Genomic DNA, 24,306 nt, shown 5'->3' on the forward strand with positions numbered 1-24,306 from the left:
TACCTTGAGCCCAGTAAATATATACAAATTATCTGGCTTGGATGACCAACATGTTTAGTTTTCTTCTTCTTTAGAACATAGTCTAGCAGGCATATTTGCCAGAAGTATAAAACTTAATTTCCAGTAAAAGCTGAGATACAGTCAATCATCTTGTGTATGCAGAGGTCACACTATGTTCTCAGTCCCATAAAATAATAACCCATTGGCTTTCCCACAGAATTGTTTGAATAGAGTTAAACAGTAATCATAGAAACTCAATTTAGACCTTGTCTGGTTCAATGTCACTTTAGCTGGAAAACAATTAAAAGAAACTACAAAAGTAAAACAAAATAGTTCTAGAATAAATATTAAGTTCAAATAATTTCTTATATATCATTGACATCTAGTTATTTCTGTTTTATCTTGGTGATGTATCAAAAAAATCCAAATTCACACAAGTTAGAAATTTGATAATGAACCTTCAAAAGACTTTATAATGCAATTTAAAAATATGTTTTTGTAGATAAAAAATTCCATCCATAAGCTTGCATGCTTATTATAGAAACTTCCTTCCTTCCTTCCTTTCTTCCCTCCTTCCTTCCTTGCTTCCTTTTTTCTTTCTTCCCTCTTTTCCTTTTCCCTTTCATGCCCTTTTAATCTTTTGTCTGTTTTTCCTTCCTTCCTTAGTTCTTTCTTTGATTTGATATATCTTTATCAATTGACTCTTCTGCTCCAGCCATTGTTAATAATTTAAAGTAGAATTACTATCATCTAATATCGTACAATTACTTGTATTCCTTATTGAAAATAAAAATTTACAAAAGCATCTAAATCCTAAAATGTAGCCTCAAATGTTGATAATACAGTACCACTGTGGGTTTTTGTTGGGTGTTGAGTTTGTTTTTGCATAACTGACTGCGATGCCATTAAAAGAGTAATCACTGAGCAGATGTGCTTAAACCTTCTCAGCATTTGATTGAACATGACACACTTTTGCTAGAGCACTGTGCTCACTCATATAATTTTATGTGAACAGACTTGCTCAGGAATAAATTTAAAAATAGAGAAAAGGGAAGGGCAATAATCTGGGAAATTGGAAACGCCTTTAAAAAAATGTTTAAATATAAACATAGAAATAGCAGGAGTCATTTAGTATAAAATCTCACATGTATACTTAACCACAAACTTAATGCAAAATTAATATATTGATGGTTTCCATCATGTTAACATTTTGGCATTAAATATAATTATGTCCATTGATATGCAATACATTTTTCTGCTGCATATTATAATAAAAATTGATTATTTTTGTTAGGTTGGCCAAGTGTCTTGGTTTGCCAGGAACTTGGGGAAAGGGATTGTTCCAGGGACATGAAACTTTCCATAATAAACCTGGAATATTCTGGACAAACCGGGATGTCTTGCTTATCATAGCTGTATCTCTAAATTAGGTAATTCTATGAGACACAATTTTAAAAACCATTGTGTTGAGTTCTGTTTCTTTATTGATGGTATACTTAACTGCAATGAGCTCACCTAATCTGGTGGGTTTCAATTCTAGGCTATGCATTAGAGTCATCTCAGGAGGCTTCTCAAAGTATTGATGATTGAGCACACCTAAAACCAACTACATCAGCATCTCAATACATTTTCAAAGCTTCTTAGTGATTCTAATATAAAGCAGAACCAAGAACCTCTGCTCCTGGGCTGCTCTGAACTCCATTCCACACCAATCAGGTTCAGTCTGGCTCCAGTTAGCAGACAGAACACCACCAGAATAAAGAAATAATTCCTGCCTAAGGATGACTAGATCTAATCTTCTTGAGACATTTGTTGGAACTTGCCCAGTAGTGACAGGTTAGATGGATACAGGCCCTGGTTTTCTTTATGAATCCTGATACTCTCCTCCTCTCCAGCTCCTCTTCATGTTGTAATCCTGTATGTTGAAATGAGATCTGAATTCTGCAAACTGTTCTATAAAGCAAGAATTCAAGATTTGAGATTTCAAGAATCAAAAGAATTAGATTAAATGCTTTTAGAGAACAGTTTATAGACATATTTAGCTCTCTAACTGCTGATGTCACACACACATTCTATTTATTTGTTGAATCATAGAAAATTACATTTTACAATTTTCCTTAATCAAAGAAATGAGGAGCTTCATCCAAGGAGTTTATGCACTTACTCAACATTAGTCAAATGTTGATTATCATGTTCTATTTAATCCCACGTTCGTGGAATACTCAAACTTATAGGGACTATTAAAAATATAAGGCAATTATCTTAATGTGAAAATCAGTATTTGTCAATGTAAGTCTTTATGATTATTATCAAATTTCTGTAGTAAAAATTATGTAACAAACTCTTCTAAACACTTACTTATATCATTTATATTCATTTTGTGCTTGCTACAAGCTTATAACTTAGGTAATATTGTCATCATCCCTATTTTACAGTTGAAAAAAGTGAGAGCATAAAGAAGTTAATTAAATTGCCAGACTACTGTCTTAGTTTGTTTGAGCTGCTGTAACAAAATACTACAAGCTGAGTGGCTTATAAGCAACAGATAGTTATTTCTCCCAGTTCTAGAATTTAGGATTCTATTATTGACGTGCCTGGGAGATTCAGTGTGTGGTGAGGGCCTGCTTCCTGGTTCATAGCTGGCTGTCTTCTCACTGTGTCTTCACTTGGTAGAAGGGATGAGCTAGCTGGAATCCCTTTTATAAAGGCACAAATCCCAATCATGAAGGCTCCACCCTTTAGGACATAATCACCTCCAAAGACCCCACCTCCTAATAGTATCACCTTGGGGATTAGGATTTCAACATTTGAATTTGAAAGTGGGGGAGGTTCACAAACATTCAGACCATAGCAGCCACAAAGCTAGAAACTGGAAGGGCTGGAATTCAAACAGAGGCTCTCTTGCTTTGGAGTTCATGCCCTTAATTATTCCCTAATACTACTTCCTATCAGAATGGGAATTGGCAGAAATCTGCACTGGAAACCCCTCATCCCCCAGTAGATTTGCATAAGGGAAGGAATCCAGCCATCACACACTCTTCTCAACTAGGTTTAAAGAGACTCCTTGATAGGAGCAATGGATATAAGCCTAGACTTCAGCACTTATGCTGTATAATTTCTAATACCATCTCTTTTGTCCCATTATATGCAGAAAACCATAGTTTGTTTAGTGTGGAAGGACTCTTGTACATAATACAGCTCTGACTCCTCATTTACAGGATGAAAGAACAGATCTTTAAGTAACGTTGAACATAGTTCAGAAAATACAGCTATAGTGAACCTTGAAAAAGAGAATCAAAAAGAGGGAGACAGTGGGTGATGGAAAGAGAGAAATAGAGAGATATATCTGTAAAATATATGGCTTAAACTGTCCTGATTGGATAAACTTAGTAAGAGTTGGATTTCATCTTCCTCTCTTCAGTGTACCTAAAGAACTTAGTGGCCACAGAAATATTTTACCTGTGATACTAGCCCGCCTGTCACCTACAATTGCTAAGCGACTTGCACCTTGTTTTATAGTCCTTTTCTAGCTTCTACATCTACTTTTTGCAAAACCTTTGAGAAAAAGAATGTACTTCCACTACTTGCCTTAAGAAAAATAAAACATGCTACAATTTCTGTCTTGAGATTTGCCAAAAATGTCAAGTGTCAGAACATGATTGAGTTCCATTTATATGTAGAGAGAAGGGTCTTCTTCCTGATTTTGTGACATGTTTTGTCTCCTGGGACAAAGACATTCTGGATGTGCTCAGAAATTTCATATCTTTACTAAACATTGCTTTCATTAAACTTTGCCTCTGAGTTCCCTTTATGCACTGGGAACCCAAAAACAAACTGAGTTATCTGGCAAGTATCCAGTTCTCTCTTCCAATTAAACTCTTCTTTTTTTTTTTTTACTTTAGTCATATAACAAAATGTTCCAGGCCTATGAAGAGATTTTTTAAAAATATGTCTTTGAAGTGAAAGTTGGAATGGGAAGGGGGCTAAAGAGTGTTTATATTGATGAGAGAAAGAGGGTCCTAGCCCAAAATAACTTGTTATAAGAATATAGACATTGTGACATAGTGAAGAGATAAATCAAGATTTTTGCTGATTTTTAGGTAGACAGATGTGGGCCTATATGGAAAGAAGTGTATTAATCTATGCTTTCCATCTTTTCAATTTATTCCAACTTCTTCTTATTTCTCACCAAAACTCCATGGGATAAGCCTAGAAAAGTAATATTGTCTCCATTATACAGATGAGAAATTTAGATCCACTTATTGATCATCTCATCTGAGAGCTCTTGGATGAGCTCTTGTACTAGCAGATCTTGTACTAAACAGTGCCCAGTATTTCTGAATATGAACAAGGACTGCCAGAAATTAATATTCTTTATTACAGACAGTGTCTACCAGCAAATTGTAATGCCCACTACCTAAAGCACTAAGACTTAGGCACAATGCTTGCTCGTAATTTATAAGAATTCCTTTTTAAAAGACTCTGGACGGAATGTTAGCCAGCAAATAAGTATAAGAATGTATTTTACAATCCAGGAATGAAATGAAGAATTTAGAGGGCTATTGAGTTTGCTGAATTTTCACAGCCGATCAGCTCAAGGTTATTTGTTTTCGGTATCCCTTCACTTGTGCTACCCTCAGATATACGATGTTCCATTGCCCACTGTTCAAGAGCCCTCAACCTTGCTTTCTCATCTACGATCTGGCCCTTTGTAAGTAAAGCTCACAGGAGTATATTGAAAACCATAAAGACTGGTTGGCTTAAGGGCTCTGTCAATATAACCTTGAATTCTAATTTGAAGAAGACTGTACCCTTCGGAGAATGTGAATGAGAACAGCGCAGTGTCCCTGTGGAACTTGATTCACTGAACAAAGCAATTTGTCTCCCATGTGTGTGGAATGTATGAGTTTTTCTATGGCGAAGCAGAAGTGTTAATCAAGATTTTGTAAGGGAAGTCACAATAAAATGCAGAGCTTTCTGAGTTTCTAAGTGCTTTCCTCTATGAGTACATGTCTGCATTTTCCAAAGCAAGAGAATCTTTATTGACTTAGAGTTGTCAGTTTCCTTTTCTTTTTTATAAACTCTTAATGAGGTATGTTTGACAATCTGTTTTAAGTAACATTTGGAAACAGAAAGGACATTATATAGGTAAAAACAGACTCCACCTATCTCAAAATAGGATCTTGAACCCATTAATCCAGATCCTTGAATCTCTACACTAGTTTTAGATTGTAATTATGGTAGAAGAGATTATAATTAAGAAAAGGTATATTTATTTATTTGCCACTTTATAACTTCCAAAAAACAGGGTTTTTTATTTTAATTTTTGTGTTCTCCACCCCACCCCCCGCCAGTGATGAAGAAAACAAGTCACAGGACATTTTGGAGAAAGACAATTCTAAAGAAGAAAATTTTAATCATCTTTTATACTTCCTTCTACAGAATGCAGAGACATTAAATGTTTAAGGCATTTTGTCCCAGTCTGTCCTTATAGCTCTCCACCTGCATTCACATGTACCATTTTCTAGGTACACGTTTTTCCCCTACTTTAAAAAATTGAATCTCTTGGGCTCTTTTTAGACCCTCGAATAGTCTTCAAAAATACAACTTCAATTAGTGTTTAATATAGACGTAGCATATATTGATATGTCATGGCAACATAACTTCTGATATAACTTCACTGGCAATTGGTTCCATTTTCTACACAGCCCTTGCTCTGAAAAAGGAGTGAGATAATGTTTCATCTTCTAGGGTAGGTGGGGGCTGTGAAAGGAAAGCAATACAGTTTTGAGAATTGGGAAGATACAAAAGCATGAGGTGGGTCCTTGTGTTCCCAGGGTTGTCTGAGTCCAATCTCTGGGGATCAAGATGAGGAAATGTGTACAAACCAACAGGGGCTTCTGTAATTCCTGCTGTTGTCCAAGAATGCCCTAGCCAGTCAGGACCCAAAATTACCTCCAGTGATATTTAAGCTAGAGAAGAAATTGCAAATGGTGGTGCCAAGCCACAGCCAATATTTAATTCAAAAGGAGAAACCCAGAACTACTAACTTGCCAGCGGTCTGGGATCACTCTATTATTGCATTAACCACACAATAACATGACCTGTATTTTACATAATGGAATAATTTGGGCTATTTTATTAAGATGAGGCCAGATTAATCATACTTTATATGATCTCAATTGAATTAGAAATTGAACTTTTAAAAAGTGATGCTACACTATTAACATTCTTATAATACCAAGAATCCAAGGTCCTAGCCCTACTCAAATAAGAGAGTGTTGTTCACTAGATACTGAGGGGAATAAATGGCAGCACAGGTTGGGCTTCATGATTGGAGCCATGCAAATGCCTTAAGGCTGATTCATCGGGATTTCCAAAATATTATAGAAACAAAAATCGTTATGAATTTCCAAGTCTTTTATTTACACTAATTTCCCAAAATTATGAAAACTAATTGTCAGGAGAGGTTTCTTTGTTGTATTTTGTCGGGTAGATTTATTTATTCCAAGATTTATAAATCAACCCCTCACTTGTTTTTTGTGTTATAAAGATGGAGAGTTTACCTAATGTTACATATTGGGGAGGTTGGTGCCAGTTGATGCATAGTAGAAAATTTCTTAAACAATTGCTGAAACAAAAACAAGAATAAAGAAAAGTTCTATGCAGTAGATGCCTTGATGAGGCTGTCTATCTTTTGCCCTGATACTGTATGAATAGGGAACATGAAAGTTTGCTGCTTTCTCACCTGTGTTATTGGTCCTCCTTATAAATACCATCTAGTTATGTATGTGTGGATTTCCAAGTTTTCTTTGGATGAATCTCTAAGACTCTCAATCACATTGGAGTTAAGAATTATATCATGTACACTATTATGCAGTTTTCCCCTTTTGTCATGACTAAATAAGATAAAAATATAAGAAAATGTTTTTAAATTATTAAAACTATACGCTATGGTAGGCTGAAACTTGACTGCAGCTTTAGAACAGGAAATAATGGTATTGAAAGTGCCAAGAAGGCTTAAAGGCTGTTTTCTTCACCTGAACCTTCGCTACCCTTCATTCCTGTTCTTTATGCCACATGGTCAGAAAAATAAGTCCTTATAGGTTTAGTCAATGGGTATTTTTGATGTAATGAACATCATTTAAGTATTCATAGTATCTAGTAATATGTGCTTGGGGTTTAAAGCCTGAAGATAGATCTGTGAAATATGGTGATGCCTTTCACTAGTATAAAATTTAATCAGGGTAATATGCTTATGAAATTACATACAGCTGTGCATTCTTATTATGGTGACAAGAAGAATGATAATGCCATGTATTCAGAGGTTCAGAGAAGGTGGAGACTGTTATGAATTGGAAGGGTCAGGGGAGACTTTTCTTGACAAGATGAGGTTTCACTTTGGACCTGAGAGATGGGAAATCCATACCTATGTCACTGCCCACCTTCTAAAAGTCAGGAAATGAAAAACCTTGATGATAAATTGTAAAATTCTCATTGAAAAGTTATTGGCCTCTGGAATCTGCAGATCAAATAATTGTTTTTTTGTATAACTCCCTTACTTTATTTCCATAGAGCTTATATTTTCTAAATAGGGTCCCTCTCAGGATAGCTTTGTCCATGAACAGTGTTATGAAAGTAGCATACTGTCTCAAATGTAAAATAAAAATCATTACACGTTAAGGAAGAAACATTTTAGAGCAATCTTGTTTTCTGAGGACCTCTTTATTAGTATCTTTGTATGCTCGTTAGTGCTGCTACATGCAGAGCTCTATGTTTATCCTGCATTTAAGGAGTTGATTTTACAACCATACAGGGGCCAAATAGGTTTCAAAGACCTGGACAAAAGAAAAGAGAGAAAGACAGAGAGAGAGAGAGTGTGTGTGTGTGTGTGTGTGTTTGGGAATAGACAGAGGTGTGTGTGAGGGACAGGAGAGTTATTCAGTGATGCCTTAAATAAACCAGTGATTCACAAGTACAAGAAGTTTCAGATGCCTGATTGTGATCAAGATCTGTGTGAAGAGCTGCAACAGCATTCAAGAACACTTGGATTGGATCATGGGCAAGGATGTCACTCTTGGAGGGTCTTGTTGGACCTCTACCCATCTGTTTGCTTCAACCAAATCATATATACATATCCAGTGGGCTTTGTATCAAGTCAGTCTCAGTAAATTATTTACATTTGCATTGCTGAAATATATTACATTTGCATTGTTTCAAATATAGCAGCATCTTAATTCTAGAAAAAGTAAAGACAATATTAAAAGGTTGAAAGCTTAGAAAAAGAGCGTGCTTGATCAAAAGTGAAAAAGGGTTAGAACTTCTAAATTAGTGTCATTTCATAGTAAATGTTCAGTATAAAATTAGTAGGGGGAAAGAAGAGAAAATTTTAAAGGTAGCTTTCGAAGCCAGCCAACCTGCTTCGTAGATTCCCAAAATAAACCCTGAAAATATTTTATTTGGGGGAAAAGTTGAGTGGCCTAAAGAGATTGGACCTTGGAGACAAAAGACTTAGGATCCATATCCCTCTACTTTGGCTCACTAACTGTTATGTATATGCAAATTACTTAGTCACTCACATTGCTAATTTCACCATCCTTAAAATAAAAATAATAATGTTCACCTTGTAAGATGCCTTGGACAGTATGTGCATCACACATATGAACTAAATTAATAATAGCTAACTTTTCTGAGCAATTTGTGGTAAAAAAAAATCTAATATTTCACAGATATAATAAACTTATTTAACCCTTAGAGCAAATTTTGAAATAATTATTATGCCCATTTGAACAGATTGGGCAACTGAGGCATGAAGAAATTGTCTTCCCCTGGCTTATACAGTCAGGATGTAACAGCCAGAATTCAATCTGAGGCAGACTGATTACAGAGAATAAACTTCCAGAAACTATGTGCTACTCAATAAAAAGTGACTGACTATATTTTATTACTCCTAGTCTTCTTGTCTTACTGAGGTATATTACATCTGATTTTCTTAATCATACCTTTCAAAATTCTTAATTCAGCATCTTCATTTAGAATCATCACCATTTAATGATAATTTTTTAATAGAGGATCCCCTATGATAAGACTTGGTGCATATGCTTATTATATTGTCCAAATGCTCCAGAGATTTAAAATGTAAATTAGAATATTTAAGTGCCAACATATTAATTTTTCTATAACTCAGGGCAACAAAATTGATACCTGTACAATTTATGTATGCAATACAATGTGTGTAAAGTCACACTGTTGACCTACTTTCCACAAGCCTGCCTTGATGTTTAAGTCCTCACTATCTTTTTGCATCAGGAATTTTTTTTTTAATTTTCACTCCTATTTCCCCCAACTTGCCAGATTAAACTAATAAGCACAATAGCAGGCAGTTCACATTACACAATGTGTGTTTTGGCATTGAACTCAATTGTCTCATTTTAGATGATATATCTCTAAGTAGTATCCTTTTTTTATTTGGAAAGAGTTTTGGAAAACAAGGCTTTCTTCTTTTATAGCTTTTAATTTGAGAATTTAGCAGAAATAACATAAAACAATTCCCCATCAAAGTTTCTAGAAAATCAGTGCAGTTTACCTTCCTGTCTTTGCCCTCTGGATTTTATTATATATTTCAATGGCCTTATTTATATGCAGAATGGTGCTGCATTATTTCCATTAGTTTATGTTGCAGCTAATATTTCACCTTATGGGAAGGATATTGGATAGTAGGAGCTTATCTGGGTGCATCCTGTACTGATTCATGTATGTATTCATCAAAAATATCACAAAGCCCTTAAAAAGAATGGAGTAGATCTATATGTACAGACAGGAAAAGATGCTTAAGATTCATATTTAGTAAAAAAAAAAAATAAGGAAGTTGGAAAATCACATATACCAGGATCAAATTTTTTATTAAAAAACACAAAGCAAAATTATTCCATATGTGTAAATGTGTCTAGAGAAAAACTCTGGAAACATGTATCTCAAAATATTAACATTAGTTGCCTCTGGGAAATAAACTTACTTGGGTATGGGGAATAATTAAGACACGATTAAGTATTATTTGTTATTTATACATTTTTGTATTGTTCTATTTTTCTCCACTATGATATCAGTATGGTAATTAGAAATAAATAATTTATAGCATATTTGTTATCATAAATTTCTGTGTATACACAAAGGTCAAAGAGACATTTTTGAACTCAGTAATATTATAATCTTACAGATGGAGCAGACAAGTGAAAATAATAATTATAATACAAAGAAAAATATGTCATCAGTTCTATAAGACAGGTGCACATATATTTGAAAATTTGGGGAAAATTACATTTCTTTGGGAATATGAGGGAATTAAAAATAGACAAATAGCATCTGAGTGGAAAAGTAAGGGTTTTCTAATAGCAGAGAGCATTGTTTAACTTGGAGGAATGTCTGTCATTTTTCCTTCATGTTGCCAGTTTCCTAGAACATGGTAGGTGCTCAGTAGAATGGGTTGCAGAAAAAAGAAAAGAAGAAAACATAATGGAATGATCTTCTGATTATAGAAGTTTAGAGCTTGGAAGGATGTAGGGGTTACCTCCTTTCATGTCAGTGCTCTTATGATTCTGAGGAGGGGTGGGTGGGACCTTGGACACTTCACTATAGTTCTACCCAGAGACGTTTTTATTTCCCTACCTCTATTACTGGAAAGTTACAGATCTAATACAACCTTTGTCATTTTGGCCATGAAAAAAATTAAGAGAGGTGAAAATTTTCCTCCTATAGAAATAATTAGTAAAACCCATGAACTCTATGTTCTTAGGAGTTCATAGTAGCATTTCTTCAATGAATATGAGTCCAGGTAAAACAGCTAGTTTGTCCAAAAATATGAGGCTTAAAATGTTTTTGAATATGGAGTATATTGAGGGAGAGTAAACAACTCAGATTAAATAGAACATGTGACTTATACGGGGGAGTCATAAGAGAAAATCCAGGCTTTCCTTTGAGCCATTTAAGAAGAGCAGTGAGAAGTGTACCTATCAAGAGGCTTCACTGGCGATGACTGGCTTCTACTTTTCACCAAATGAAGGAAGAGATATCAGTTATAACTTCTTGCTTGAAATCACCGAAAAAAATGAGGACAAAAATACTCAACACAATGGTAGTCAAGCCATTGAATATTAAATTGAGAAACATTGAGAGACAATTATGGAGGGAAACAATTGAAGACCCTACCACTGTCCCAGCTTATTGAGAGAGTTTCCAGACCCTAGTCTGAGGACAGGAGACACAGTCAAAGAGCTGGGAGTACAGGGAGGCCACTGGGCTAGAGTTTGCAGGAGAAGGATATCAGAGAGGGGAGAGCTGCGGAGAGAAAAGAGTGAGGGGAGGTGGGGATCGAGAGAGAGTGAGAGAGAATGAGAGAAGAGCACTTCAGAGATCTGCACATGTTCCTCCTCAGCTATTCTGGTAACCTGTGAGAATGCCTGAGAAAACTAGTATGGCTTGAGGAGAAAAACACTGTAAGAAGAGAGGGAATAGTGCCCTAGACTCACTCTTTGGTTAGGAAGAATTCCTATTCCTACCAGCCAGAGCAGAAAATCTCATAATTCACTAGGCAATAGGTAGCATATACAAAAGAGACTTGCCTCAATAGAGACAAAATTAGTCCTGAAATAGGCACGTCTCTGTTACCAATAAAGCTTAAAAGCAAGACCTGAAAGGATCAAACTATTTTTACGTAACTTTACTGCATCCCAGAACAAGAACAGCAAAACCTAAAATGTGTTACCAAGTATTTCCCACTTGTCAATTTTTATCGTGAAGATGTTTTTACAAATTTGTGCATCATTTTACAATTGGGAATCAAATATTTTTCTAAACAAGATTAATTAGAAGCCAAAACTGTTAAACATAAAAAAGTCATACATGATTAAGATGTATAATTCAGCAGTTCTCTAATATTCTAAATATTACACTATTAGCCTGTATTTCCAAAAGTTATTCAATGAAATTAGTTGATAAGGAGTTTTCTCTGATAAAGAAAAAAAATGTACGACTTCTGCCTTAACTTTACTTTTACCCAAAAGTCATTCAGGGGCAACTGTTTAATTTCTACATAATTGTGTGGTTTTAGGAGATCTATTTGGTATTGATTTCTATTTTTATTCCACTGTAGTCTGATAATATGGTTGGTATGATTTAAATTTTTTTGGATTTATTGGGACTGGCTTTATGGTTGAGCATGTGGTCAATCTTGGAGTATGTTCCGTGTGCAGAAGAGAAGAATGTATATTATGTGGTTGATGGATGCAGTGCTCTGTTAGATGTCTATTAGTTTTAATTGGTCAAGTGTCAAATTTAAGTCCATAATTTCTTTGTTACTTTTATCCCTTGATGGCATCATTAACCATCAGAGAGATGTAAATCAAAGCCGTAATAAGGGACCATCTTGCAGCAGTCAGAATGGCTATTATTAAAAAGTCAAAACACTTTTATTTTGGTTGGCAAGGCTGGCAAGGCTGTGGAGAAAAGGGAATGTTTATACACTGATAGTCGTAATGTAAATTAGTTCAGTCACTGTGGAAAGCGGTTTAGAGATTTCTCAAAGAACTTAAAACAGAACTACCATTTGACCCAGCAATCCCATTACTGGGTATATATCCAAAAGAAAATGAATTGTTCTACTAAAAAGATACATACACTCATATGTTTATAACAGCACTATTCACCATAGCAGTCATGGAATCAACCTAGATGCCCATCAGTGGTAGATTGAATAAAGAAAATGTGGTACATATACACCAAGAAATACTATGCAGCCACACAAAAGAATGAAATTATGTCCTTTGCAGCCACATGAAGGCAGCTGGAGACCATTATTCCAAGCAAATTAACATAGGAACAGAAAACCAAATACTGCATTTTCTTACTTCTAAGTGGGAGCTAAACATTGAGTACTCATGGACACAAAGACGCTGACAATAGACACTGAGGACTACTAGAGGGAGGAGGACAGGAGAGAAACAAGGGTCGAAAAATTACTCTTGAGTATTATGCTAACTATTTGGGCAACAGGATCATTTGTATCCCAAACCTCAGCATTATGCAATATGCAAATGTAACAAACCTGCACATCGACCCCCCAAATCTAAAATAAAAATTGAATTACATTTTTAAACCTGAGACTAAAAAAAATATTGTGGGTTGAATTTTTGAAACTCATATTCATATGTATGGATTATTGAATCTTTGGGAACCACACAAAGTTTCCTGAGATTTACTTGGAGGCTCTGATGGTGTGGTTTTTACTGTTTGATAACTGTCCATTAAAGACAGCTTTCTGCCAGGAATATACAGGAACAACAAACTCCTTTCTCCATGGTTGGTGGATCGCTTAGTCACATCCATTGCTCCCCACTTTTCAATGATGTTGAAATTCTGGGTTACACTGCTGATTCTAATTAACAGCAAAGATTTATCTTGACAAGACTTGTCAGCGAATTTGCATTCACCTTCATGTGACTGATACCAATTTCATGAGTTTTAAAATTGGAGTTGTAAGGACTCCAATGGATACTACGCATTAAGGGGTATGATTGTGTTCAAATGTTCATTATATTTAGGAGGATAGACAGTGTATTTAAATGTTATCATGCTTTAATTCCTATGGTAAGTTAGTATAAATTGATAGTTAATATAAATTGATAAATTTTAAAAAAAACATGCTTCACTGGCTGATTTGTTAGGGTTTGGCCAGGAGAGAAGAAAAACTGCAAAGTTGAACACCACTTAGGAGAGCGTGACTATTACAGTAGAAAAAATGAGCAGAAACGCAGGACTCAACTTGCATAGCGACATGAGAATACCTAAGCTGGAATGAATAGGAAAGATATAGAAGTCCATATTTTTATAATTTGTTTTCTCTTGTTATTGGCAAAGCATTAGCCAAATGTCAAGTGTTGTTAAATGCTAATATGTGGGCCAAGTTTACCAGAAGTTGGAAAACCGTTCTGACTTATTATACACTAAGACCATGCAAAATTGCCTTTCCTGGAGCATTATTTCAGGGTAAAAATGATCAAACCTACCAGGTGTTTGCAGAATCATCTTGAGGACTGGGAGCTTACTATTTCTAATCCTCCCTCTGCATTGCTAAGCTTTCCAGAGGTGCAGAAAGGCATCCAGTTCAAGAACCCATGTCACTCCATCGGTAGAGAACTTTTGGGAGACAGAGGTACTAGCCAAATTGCGCAGAGTAGGCTTGTTAATAAAATTAGCAAACTTCACATTATTTCAGTCTGTTACTCTTTTAATGACAGAAGCATTTTTTTTTTGCCTCCTTTCCAGTGGAGCTTCAAAAATGTATCTGTGTTTTGCAAGTCTTGCAGATTTATAATTTTCTGTGTTGGATGTGAACCCCTTCACTGCGGAGGTCAGAAAAATTATTCTTGACAAATACAAATCTTGCAATCGATAGATAAGGATAAAATATCTTGTCCTCGAGATATATGGTGCAAATCTATTGCTAAGGCATCTGTGAATGTTTTTAGCTTGGGTTTTTTTAATGCAGATATTAGTGATGAAATCTTAAACACTTCATTGGTTATCAATAAATATCACTTTTATTTATTGATCAAACTGTCTTCTGACAATTTGTTGTTTTTGAAAATCATTTTCTGCTATCCATCCAAGGGGAGCTAACATTTCTGGAGTAGCTAATAGGTGTTAAATGCAATGATGTATGTTTACCATCCGTATTTAGGACAACCTTAAAATAATCCTATTCCAATTAAGGAAACTAAAGCTTGGTGAAGTTAAGCATTCTGACTAATGAGAAATGTGCCCGAACATGGATTAAAATCAAGTCAGTCTTTGTTCTGGAAGTGGAAATGAGGAAGAGGGAGAGCTAAATGGGTCAGGGCCTTCTGCCTAATCACTGTACATCTGACCTATCAGGTCCGGTTTTCCTGGGTTTTAAACATCTGTGTCATGGTTACTCCTACTGGGAAGTTGAATGTATCCCACATAAGAATGAAGAGACTAATGTGTGCAAACACTTCAAAGACTCTCCCAACAGGGAGATAGCCTTGGAGACAACTGCCTTCATCATTTTTTACCCCTTCCCCTTCATTGAAAACAATTTCAAATAGTATAACACAGGTTATATTAGAATCTGTGTGGTGGCTATAATACTCTATCTAAATGAACTGAATAAAAACCTCTCTTGGGGCAAACCAGGAAGTTTGGTTTAAATGATCCCTTACTCTGCTTTAAAGTATACTAGTAATACAAGGAAATCCAACTGTAGCCAACAAGTGAGTTCTTAGAATTGCATTTTCTTTGGCAGGTAAATGGTTTTTCTTTGTGCTGGAATTGAAGGCAATGGAGAATAGTGGTTAAGAATATGGGTTTTGAAGTCAAGCAGCTGAGAACTGTAGCACAGTACAATCATTCGTGTGATCATGAGCCAGTTACTTAAACCCAAGCATCAATTTGCTCCTCTATACTAAGGTGTGAGGGGAAATAACCTGCCTGCAGAGATGCTGTGAGAACAAAACATTGTAAGTGTGTAAATCACCTAACAGTACCTAGCCTTTAGTTATTTAGTCATTTCTTATGCACCACGAGTAAGTTAAGTCTTCACACACAACACCGCTCAGAGAACAACTCCATGAGATAAACGTGATTTCATTATTACCTGCATTTAAGAAAACTGAGGTTCATGAAAACTATTCATACATGTGGGCCAAGATAGAAAAGTAGGTTTATGTCTGCTTTCAACACCTGAGCTCCTAAGTATACTACTATTTATTTCACATGATCCTGTGTCACTATGAAATAAGTACTTGAGTAATTGCTGACATAGAAAGTTAGTAATAGGGGTATGGGGAATTAAATGCCTTGCGTCTGTTCATATGGTTGGTATGTGTTAGAGTTAGGACTGGAACTCAGGTCTGTCTGGTGTTATCTTTTCTTTATTACTAGTATCTCCATTTTCTTTACCTCTTGGAATGCTCCATCTGAATAGGTTGTATACTTCAGGAATCTTTCTACAGTGCAGATCTCACACTGTCTCTGCCAAGCATTAATTCCTTCAATAATCCCACATTATCTACAGGATAAGGTCAAACTACTTTGTATAACTCACCTTGCTCTTCCCAATCTGAATCCCACCTCCTTCTCTGGTGTGCTGCACACCAACACACTTACGTACATACTCCAACCCTAATGCACTACTTGCAGCGCCCCCACACTCACCATGTTGTGCTGTATTTCTACATTAGTTCATGCCTGGAATGCACTTGCTCACCTTGTTCAATGTGTGACTTCTTAGCCATCTTTGAAAACTGCAGCACGTTCTGAAGTTCTGGTCCATGAGTAAAAACTAACACTCCCATGACCACTGCAGTGAAAGTATGCCATTTGTCCTCTTGCTGGGATTATAATTGACTGATAGTCCTAGAAGCTGCTCTTAGGATCCAATGGGTCTTTTGCTGCCAGATTTTGTTTCCCATGAGCTGCTTCCAGTCAATGACTGCTAGTAGCTCAGTCCCATTCTTATAAAACACAGGACTCCTCTAATGTGCAACTTCATCTCAAGGATGCCCCATTGGCTGGCTAAACCTTTCTTGGAATTGTGCTGCAGGACCGGACTCTCTCTATCCAACCTTTGCCCCTTCCATTCTCCTTCACACGTGTCAGACTTTCATCGTGTCTGAAAGCTCTCCCTTATTCACCTGCTCACTGCCCCTTTATCCGCCACAACAATATCTGCCAATAAATTTATTGTGTGTCTAACCCTGTCTCGGTGCCCGCTTCTTGACGGACTTGAACTAACATAGCTGTGACAATGCCTTCTCTATCCTATATACATACTATCACAAAATAATTGCCTTCATTTTTTTTCTTATCTCCTTCTCTAAATTAAATTATAAACCCTGTAAAATCAGAAAAAAATATTGCCTTACTTCATTTATTTTTAGCACTTAGCATACTGCTTGATCCTTAGTGAGTATTTAATAAATATTTGTATAAATAAGTGCTCAAAGTATGATTTTCTCTAACATGAGTTGTTTAGGTTAAAACAATCAAAACTATGTGTTTACTTCTCAGGTAGCACTGTCAATCAGTGCGAAGATAGCTGGAAGTTAGCTTAGTGTTACTAATGTAAAGATTATATTTCAAAGTATTACCATTTAGCTTCCCCATGCCCAAAATATTTTCTTGAGTTCAAGTGAGTTTCCATGCTTATGATCTTAATTTAACTAAACATGAAATCTTGAAATCTCACTGAATACCTCTCATCACTAAATGAAACAGCTTTGATTAATCACTTTGAGCACTTCAAAATAATCTGTCAGTTAACCTATATTTAACATAAAATCTATGTGAGAGCATTTATTTGTAGGAAAGCATATTCTTAGACAGCTATAAAATCAGCTATCAGTTCTTAATATTTCAAGTAAGGAGTGGGATGTAGAATGTTTCTATTTATTACTGGTAAAGCCATTACAAACCTGTTTTAATCTGCATAGTAATAAAATTATCATGACTAACATTATTTTCTCTTGATCATTTCAGATCATATTTTTATTGCAACAAAAAATAATTAAGTATCTCATTTCTAATTGAATTTTTTCTTCAAAATTACACTGGTTTAACAATCTAATTTTGAAATGCCATCTCACTGCTTGACTCCAGCCAGTTCTGTTTTTTTGTCCCACTTCATTTTTCATATTTAAGATCTCTGTTGGACTTTTTAAATATATTATCTTCTGACTGTATTATGTGATCATTCTTGCGCCATCAGAACCAGTGTCAAAAAAAAAAAAATTTTGTAACGAATTCTCTGTCATACTCTTCAGGCTATGATCCTCATTCCCCAGATAAGATGCTAAGAATTAAGTAAGTAAAATAATGAGGTGATTGCATAATTAGTAACTGGATATGAACCCAGATTTACCTGATTTTTGACTACCTAATCTTAATTCAGTTGTCTAGAGTTTTGACTAAAGTTTGAGTATCAGAGAAGTCTGTTTAATATGAAAAGCACAGTGTGCTCTTCTAAGAACTTTGTAGCCTCTTCTGGAGGCATTAGAAAGCTACTTAGGTTTTAAGGAAGAAGGAATAATGTAATTTGATATGTGTTTGAAAAACATATCAAAAGTAGAATGTGCAGATAATGTAAAAGATGATGGTTAAAACTAGGAAAGGGGAGATCTGAAGTAAGTTACTGACAAAGTCCAAAGAGAAAGTGGTTAGGATCTTATCTAAGAACATAGACAAGAAAATTGAGAGGAAGAGCAGAGTGAAGAAATTTCTCTAAATTCAGTGGCTCAGTAATGTGGGCATTTGATCACATTTCTTAGCCATCATACACTGTTTCCTGCTTGGTAAAATGAAGATAGTACAATATTCTTCAAAATGTTACCATGAGTTTTAAATAATAATATACTATTCTAAACTTGTTTGGTACCTACTACGTGCTTAGGCTTTTTCATGAGCACTTTATTTAATCTAAAAATTTAATTCTCACAACAAGCCCATTAGTTAGGTAGTATCACTATCACAGTTTTATGAATGAGAAAACTGAGGCACAATGAGGTAGAGTAAAAAGGGATGACATTGTGACAGTGTGAGATTAAAGTAATAGCAGGTATTATATGTCTGACACATAGAAGGTGCTTTGTAAATGACTATAATTAGCCAAGTAGACTAATGTACTTGAGAGATAGAACCAAATTGGACTCAAGTTTGTTACATGGTAATCCAGCACTTGTTCATGTGAACTGAACTCTGGACCTTCATGGATGGAGTGCAGGTGCTGTCCTTGGTGCTGGGAATACAGGGGCAAAGTAAACAAACCCCTGTCATCACAATGATTTCTGTCTGATAAAACAAATGATCTGATGATAGGGCATTGAACGAAGGAAGCTGAGTTGGACTGTTTCCAAATTATTTTCTGCAACACACTGTACACTGGAAACATTTACTCAGGAAGATGGCACAGGAACAAGGCTCATCAACCATCTTCACTTTGCTGCATTTTCAGTGAGGACAAAGGAAACAAACTGGCTTCAAATCCCTTCTTGAGTCCCTTTTTTGAGAGTTCACTTTAATCTCTGGACTGTTACAGGTCCAAAGCTGTATACAAAGTGTCTAGTTTCTGTTGAATCCCCAGGTGCCAAAAGAGTGCCTAAAACAGAGTGGGAAGTTAACTATTGTGTCTTGAATGAATAGATGAATGAATGAATTCAGGTATTTTTCACCTTTTAAGCTATTCATCCTTTACAGTAAGTTGATTTCTGAGGAAAAAAAAATGAGTATTTAAGGATTAATTACCAACTTGTATATGTGCTAGGATTGATGGTTTTATAAAGAAGATGTAATGATTTAAAAGTGTCTCCTAATAATTATTTATAACAAACATTGAAGAGATAATTTTAGCCATTTTACCTGAGCACTAAAACTAGAGCATCTCTTTGAATTTCAGAAGTGTCATTGTGCCACCCTTTTAAAATTAAATCTCATTCAAATTTCATATTATAAACAGCATTGTGAAAACACTAATGTTCAATATAAAAGCATCATTTAGTATTACACCATAGCCAAGAAATCATGAGACAATTATTCCATGTTCTTCCATCTAGTTTTTGTACATGGACATTTGTATCATCACAGAATAATTGTTATTTTAGAATTTCCTTTTTTTCATTCACTATTATATCATAAACATTTCTATAACATTCTATAATTATATAATACTATTTTAATATCTGGATAATATTTTCTCTATTTGTCCCAGCCTTGTGTGGCCACTCACCTACTTACCTTCAGTAGACCTCTGGAATGTTATCAATTCCAGATAGTGTCTAAAATGATGCATTTGCAAGATAGAACCATTACACTGTAGCATTTTCTAGTTTAAGAAGAGCTTGAAATTTGCACAATTAAATAATTCTCTTCATTTAAGGATGAAGACACAGACATCAAGGGAGTTGTGGGAACTTGAGCAATGTTCTGAGAAGAATGGTAGAGTGTCAGATGAAAGTTATTCAGCTATGACCTGGACCAATCACTTCACTACCTTGTGCCTTAGTGTGGTCAAGTCTGAATCACCTAGGTCATATTTTTAGAAATGTCATGTTTATCTATTTAAGAAGAGGCAGTAGGTGGTTAAAACTAATGAATGACATTTTCAAACATATTTATACAACACAGAATCAAAATAAGCCACATAATGTGTTTACCATATTATTGGACACATAGTGTGCGTTCAACACATACATTTACTGCCATTGTCATTGTTATTATTGTTGTTGTTTGTACAATGTCTCTACTTGGTGTAGTATACACATATTTTATAGCTGTTCCTCAGTGTATTATCAAGTACAGTGAATTATCCATAGGCTTTCCTCACCCTTCACTTGGATCTTTTCTCTGTGACAGTACAGAATCATTGTGGTGCACTCATCCAAATGGAGAAAGGTCAGAGGGAGATTACGTTTTCTTTCCTGCCAGAATAGCTGTTTATCAGTAGGAAAGGAACTGTCAGAACTGGAGGAAGACCTGCGCCTGTTCATTCATCTTTGCCCCTTTCTGCCAATGCAGGATAACTACTGAAAAAACATTCTTCAGTGATGCTTTTTAAATGACTTCAAGCAGTAGTGCTTCCAATTAGATTGATATTTGTCATAACTATTTTATTGGCTCTTGATAATCACAGAGAGAATTACTGCTATTACTCTCCAACATTACGATGGATCAGTTCACAGAAGAAATTACAAACAAGAGCAGGATGGGTGCAGGAGCTCACACTTGTAATTCCAGCACTTTGGGAGGCCAAGGCAGAAGGATCACTTGAACATATGAGTTCAAGACAAGCCTGGGAAACATGGGAGACCGTGTCTCTACAAACAAACAAACAAACAAACAACAACAACAACAAAAAGCTGGGCATGGTGGCGTGTGCCTCTGTCCCAGCTACTCAGCAGGCTGAGGTGGGAGAACTGCCTGAACACAGGAGTTCGAGGCTGCAGTGAGCCATGATCACGCCACTTCACTCCAGCTGGGGTGAGACTCTGTCTCAAAAAAGACAACAGCAACCACCCTACACACACACACACACACACACACACACACACACACTCAAGAAGAGTGAATTATTGGAGAGACTGAGTACTTTACAACTGAAGAGTTATGCAATAAAGTGATGGTGTCTTAAGAGTACCCTAGTATTAGTTACTCTGTATTTTTTTTAATTTCAACTTTTATTATATTAGACATGGAGGTGCATGTGCAGATTTATTACAAGGGAATCTTTTGTGATGCTGAGGTTTTGGGTATGGATCCCATCACCCAGGTAATTAGCATAGTACCTGATAGGTAGTTTTTCAACCCACATCTCCCACCCTCCCTCCCCACTCTAGTAGTCTGCAGCATCTGTTGTTCCAACATTTTTGTCTCTATGTGCTCAATGTTTAGCTCACACTTATAAGTGAGAACATTCTGTATTTGGTTTTCTGTTCCTGTGTTAATTCACTTAGGATTATGGCCTCAAACTGCATCCATGCTGCTGCAAAGGACATGATTTTATTCTATTTTTATGGTTGCATAATACTTCACATTTATATGTACCACATTTTCTTTATCCACTCTACCATTAGATATATATGTACCACATTTTCTTTATCCAATCTGCCATTGATGGAAACCTGGGTTGATTCCATGTCCTTGCTATTGCAAATAGCACAGCAATTAACATACATCTGCTGACAATGTTAGACAGTTACTTTGTTTTTAATTTATCATGAGTCTTCCAGATGTTCCCCAAACTTAACTCTCAGTTAAGAGTGATTGCCTTCTTGGAACTCTGCTGTATGGACTCCAGATTATATAATTCTAATTTCAAATTAGAACTTGTTTTTGTGTTAGAAAGCTGTCTAGGTTGGCATCCCAATTTTACCATTACTGGCTTTATGTCCTTATGCAAATTATTTAATCATTCTGTGCCTGTTTTTATATTTTTAAATAGACATGATTATAATTGCAACTACACAGCGTTGAGAATTAAATAAAATAATACATGATGTTGTCAGTTAATGTAGTGTCTGATGTATAGTAAGTGCTTGAAAGTGTTAGATACTTGCAGGGCACGGTGGCTCACACCTGTATTCCCAGCACTTTGGGAGGCAGAGGCGGGTGGATCATGAGGTCAGGAGATGGAGACCAGCCTGGCTAACATGGTGAAACCCCGTTTCTACTAAAAACACAAAAAATTAGCCAGCTGCGGTGGCGGGCGCCTGTAGTCCCAGTACTCGGGAGGCTGAGGCAGGAGAATGGCGTGAACCTGGGAGGCGGAGCTTGCAGTGAGCCGAGATCGCGCCACTGCACTCCAGCCTGGGCAACAGAGTGAGACTCCATCTCAAAAAAAAAAAAAAAAAGTGTTAGATACTATCGTTGCCATTATTAATTTTATTATTAGCATATGACATATTTCTCAGGCCCTGTAAATCAGGTGAACATAAATTATCTATTTTTAGATGTTAATAAAACTTACTATGGTGAAAAATAACCTATTTTACAATTCAAAAGACCCAACTTTAATATTGGGCCCACCATAAATTAATTATAATATCTGGAAATCATTGCAGCTCAGCTACATTGAAATACACATTTTTCCTCAGGACAGAGTTAAGGTTCAAACTATGTTTTATATATATATATATATAATTTGGCATTTTTTTAGTAGTTTTTAGTACTCTCATCACATTTTTACTGATAGTCCCATTTTATTTACTCAGCTCACTTTTAAGATGGAGAATGTGTTATTACTGTAGTTTATAGCTGAGGACCTGAGACTCAGAATGAAGTTACATCACTAAACACGGTGAAACAGGAAGTAGAACCTAGATTTTCTTAAATCAAGAGAATAAACTCATTTATTCTGTGACTCTCTAGTTATCTGAAAATGTCAACCACCCAATACACTTTTCTGCTCCAATAGACTAATTTCTCTTGGGAATACATTCTAAAAATATGTCATTAGGCAATTTCATTCTTGTAAGAACATCATATTGTGTACATATGCAAACCTTTATTGTATACCCTACTATACACCTAGGCTATGTGGTAAGGCTCATTGCTCCCAGGCTACAAACCTGTACAGCATGTTACTGTACTGAAATATTATAGGAAGTTATAACACAATACTAAGTATTTGTGTATCTAAAAATACCTAAACGTAGAAAGGGTACAGTGAAAATATGACATTATAATCTTATGAGACCACTGTCATATAAGTGGTCTGTTGTTGACTGAAACATCTATGTGCAGTGTATTACTATATTAAGCAGACATGGCTCTGTTTTGTCAGAACAGACACAGATGAAAACAATAATAAAGACACGAGATTTTCCTCTGCATCTCACAGTTGAGGAAGCTGTAAATGGGCTGAATTTTGAACCCAGTAACATTAATAAATTATTTAGCAATCCACTTAGAATGACTTCACTTCCTTAATCAACAAAATATTATTTAAGCCCCTACTACATACCTGTTTTGAATATATTTTGTTATTCAGGGAAACAAGGAGTACAGCAATGAAAAAAACTAATGGAAATCCCCACCCTCATGGGGTTTTCTTGCTTAATGGGAGGAGAACAACAATTTTAAAAAGTCTGTTTGTCAAAGATGTTGTATGCTAGACGGTAATAAGTGCTTTGAACCAAAATCAAGGAGGGAAAGAATAGGGTCAACGTGTAAGTCATGTGTTAAGTCTTTTTGCATAAGAAAATGGTAGGATGTTGTTCTGACTTGAGAAGAAATGGCAGGAAGAGAAAATTGGTGGTGGCAGGGAGCTCCCTTTGGGATATTCTAAATATAAATAGCTTATTAGCACTCTAAATGTGTAGATCAAGTAGAGAGTTGGCTGGGCTAAAATATAAATCTGTCAATTCCAGGTGTGTAAATATAGTATTTCAGTCATAAACCTGGATTAGACCTTGATGAGAGTTAGTCTACTAGGAAATAGGAGATAGTCAAGAGATAAGCCATTATTATTACAAACAATTAGAAGGAAATCTCAGAGGAGACTAAGAAAGTTTGACCCATTGTGGGAGGAAAACTGGAGAGAATGGTGCTCTGGAAGCCAAGTGAAAAAAAGTGTTTTAATTGGAAAGAAATGTTAAATTATTATAATGTAAACTATAGCAGCACTAAGTCTAATTTACTCCAGGATAGAGTAAGGAGCAATTGAAAGTAATGTGTGAATGTCTATTATTTGCATAAGGCAGGTGGTGATTAAAGAAAGTAAACACACGAGTGCACACACAC

At 35.7% G+C, this 24,306-nt stretch overlaps 1 long non-coding RNA gene across 3 annotated transcripts in view; it reads left to right on the forward strand.

The window, feature by feature from the left end:
- Positions 1-24,306, forward strand: part of LOC129047440 (uncharacterized) — a 1,160,145-nt gene that overhangs the window by 492,651 nt on the left and 643,188 nt on the right. The gene's annotated exons all lie outside the window — the stretch shown is intronic.

The sequence above is a fragment of the Pongo abelii genome, chromosome 9 (assembly GCF_028885655.2).
Source record: "Pongo abelii isolate AG06213 chromosome 9, NHGRI_mPonAbe1-v2.0_pri, whole genome shotgun sequence".
Lineage (NCBI taxonomy): Eukaryota > Metazoa > Chordata > Mammalia > Primates > Hominidae > Pongo > Pongo abelii.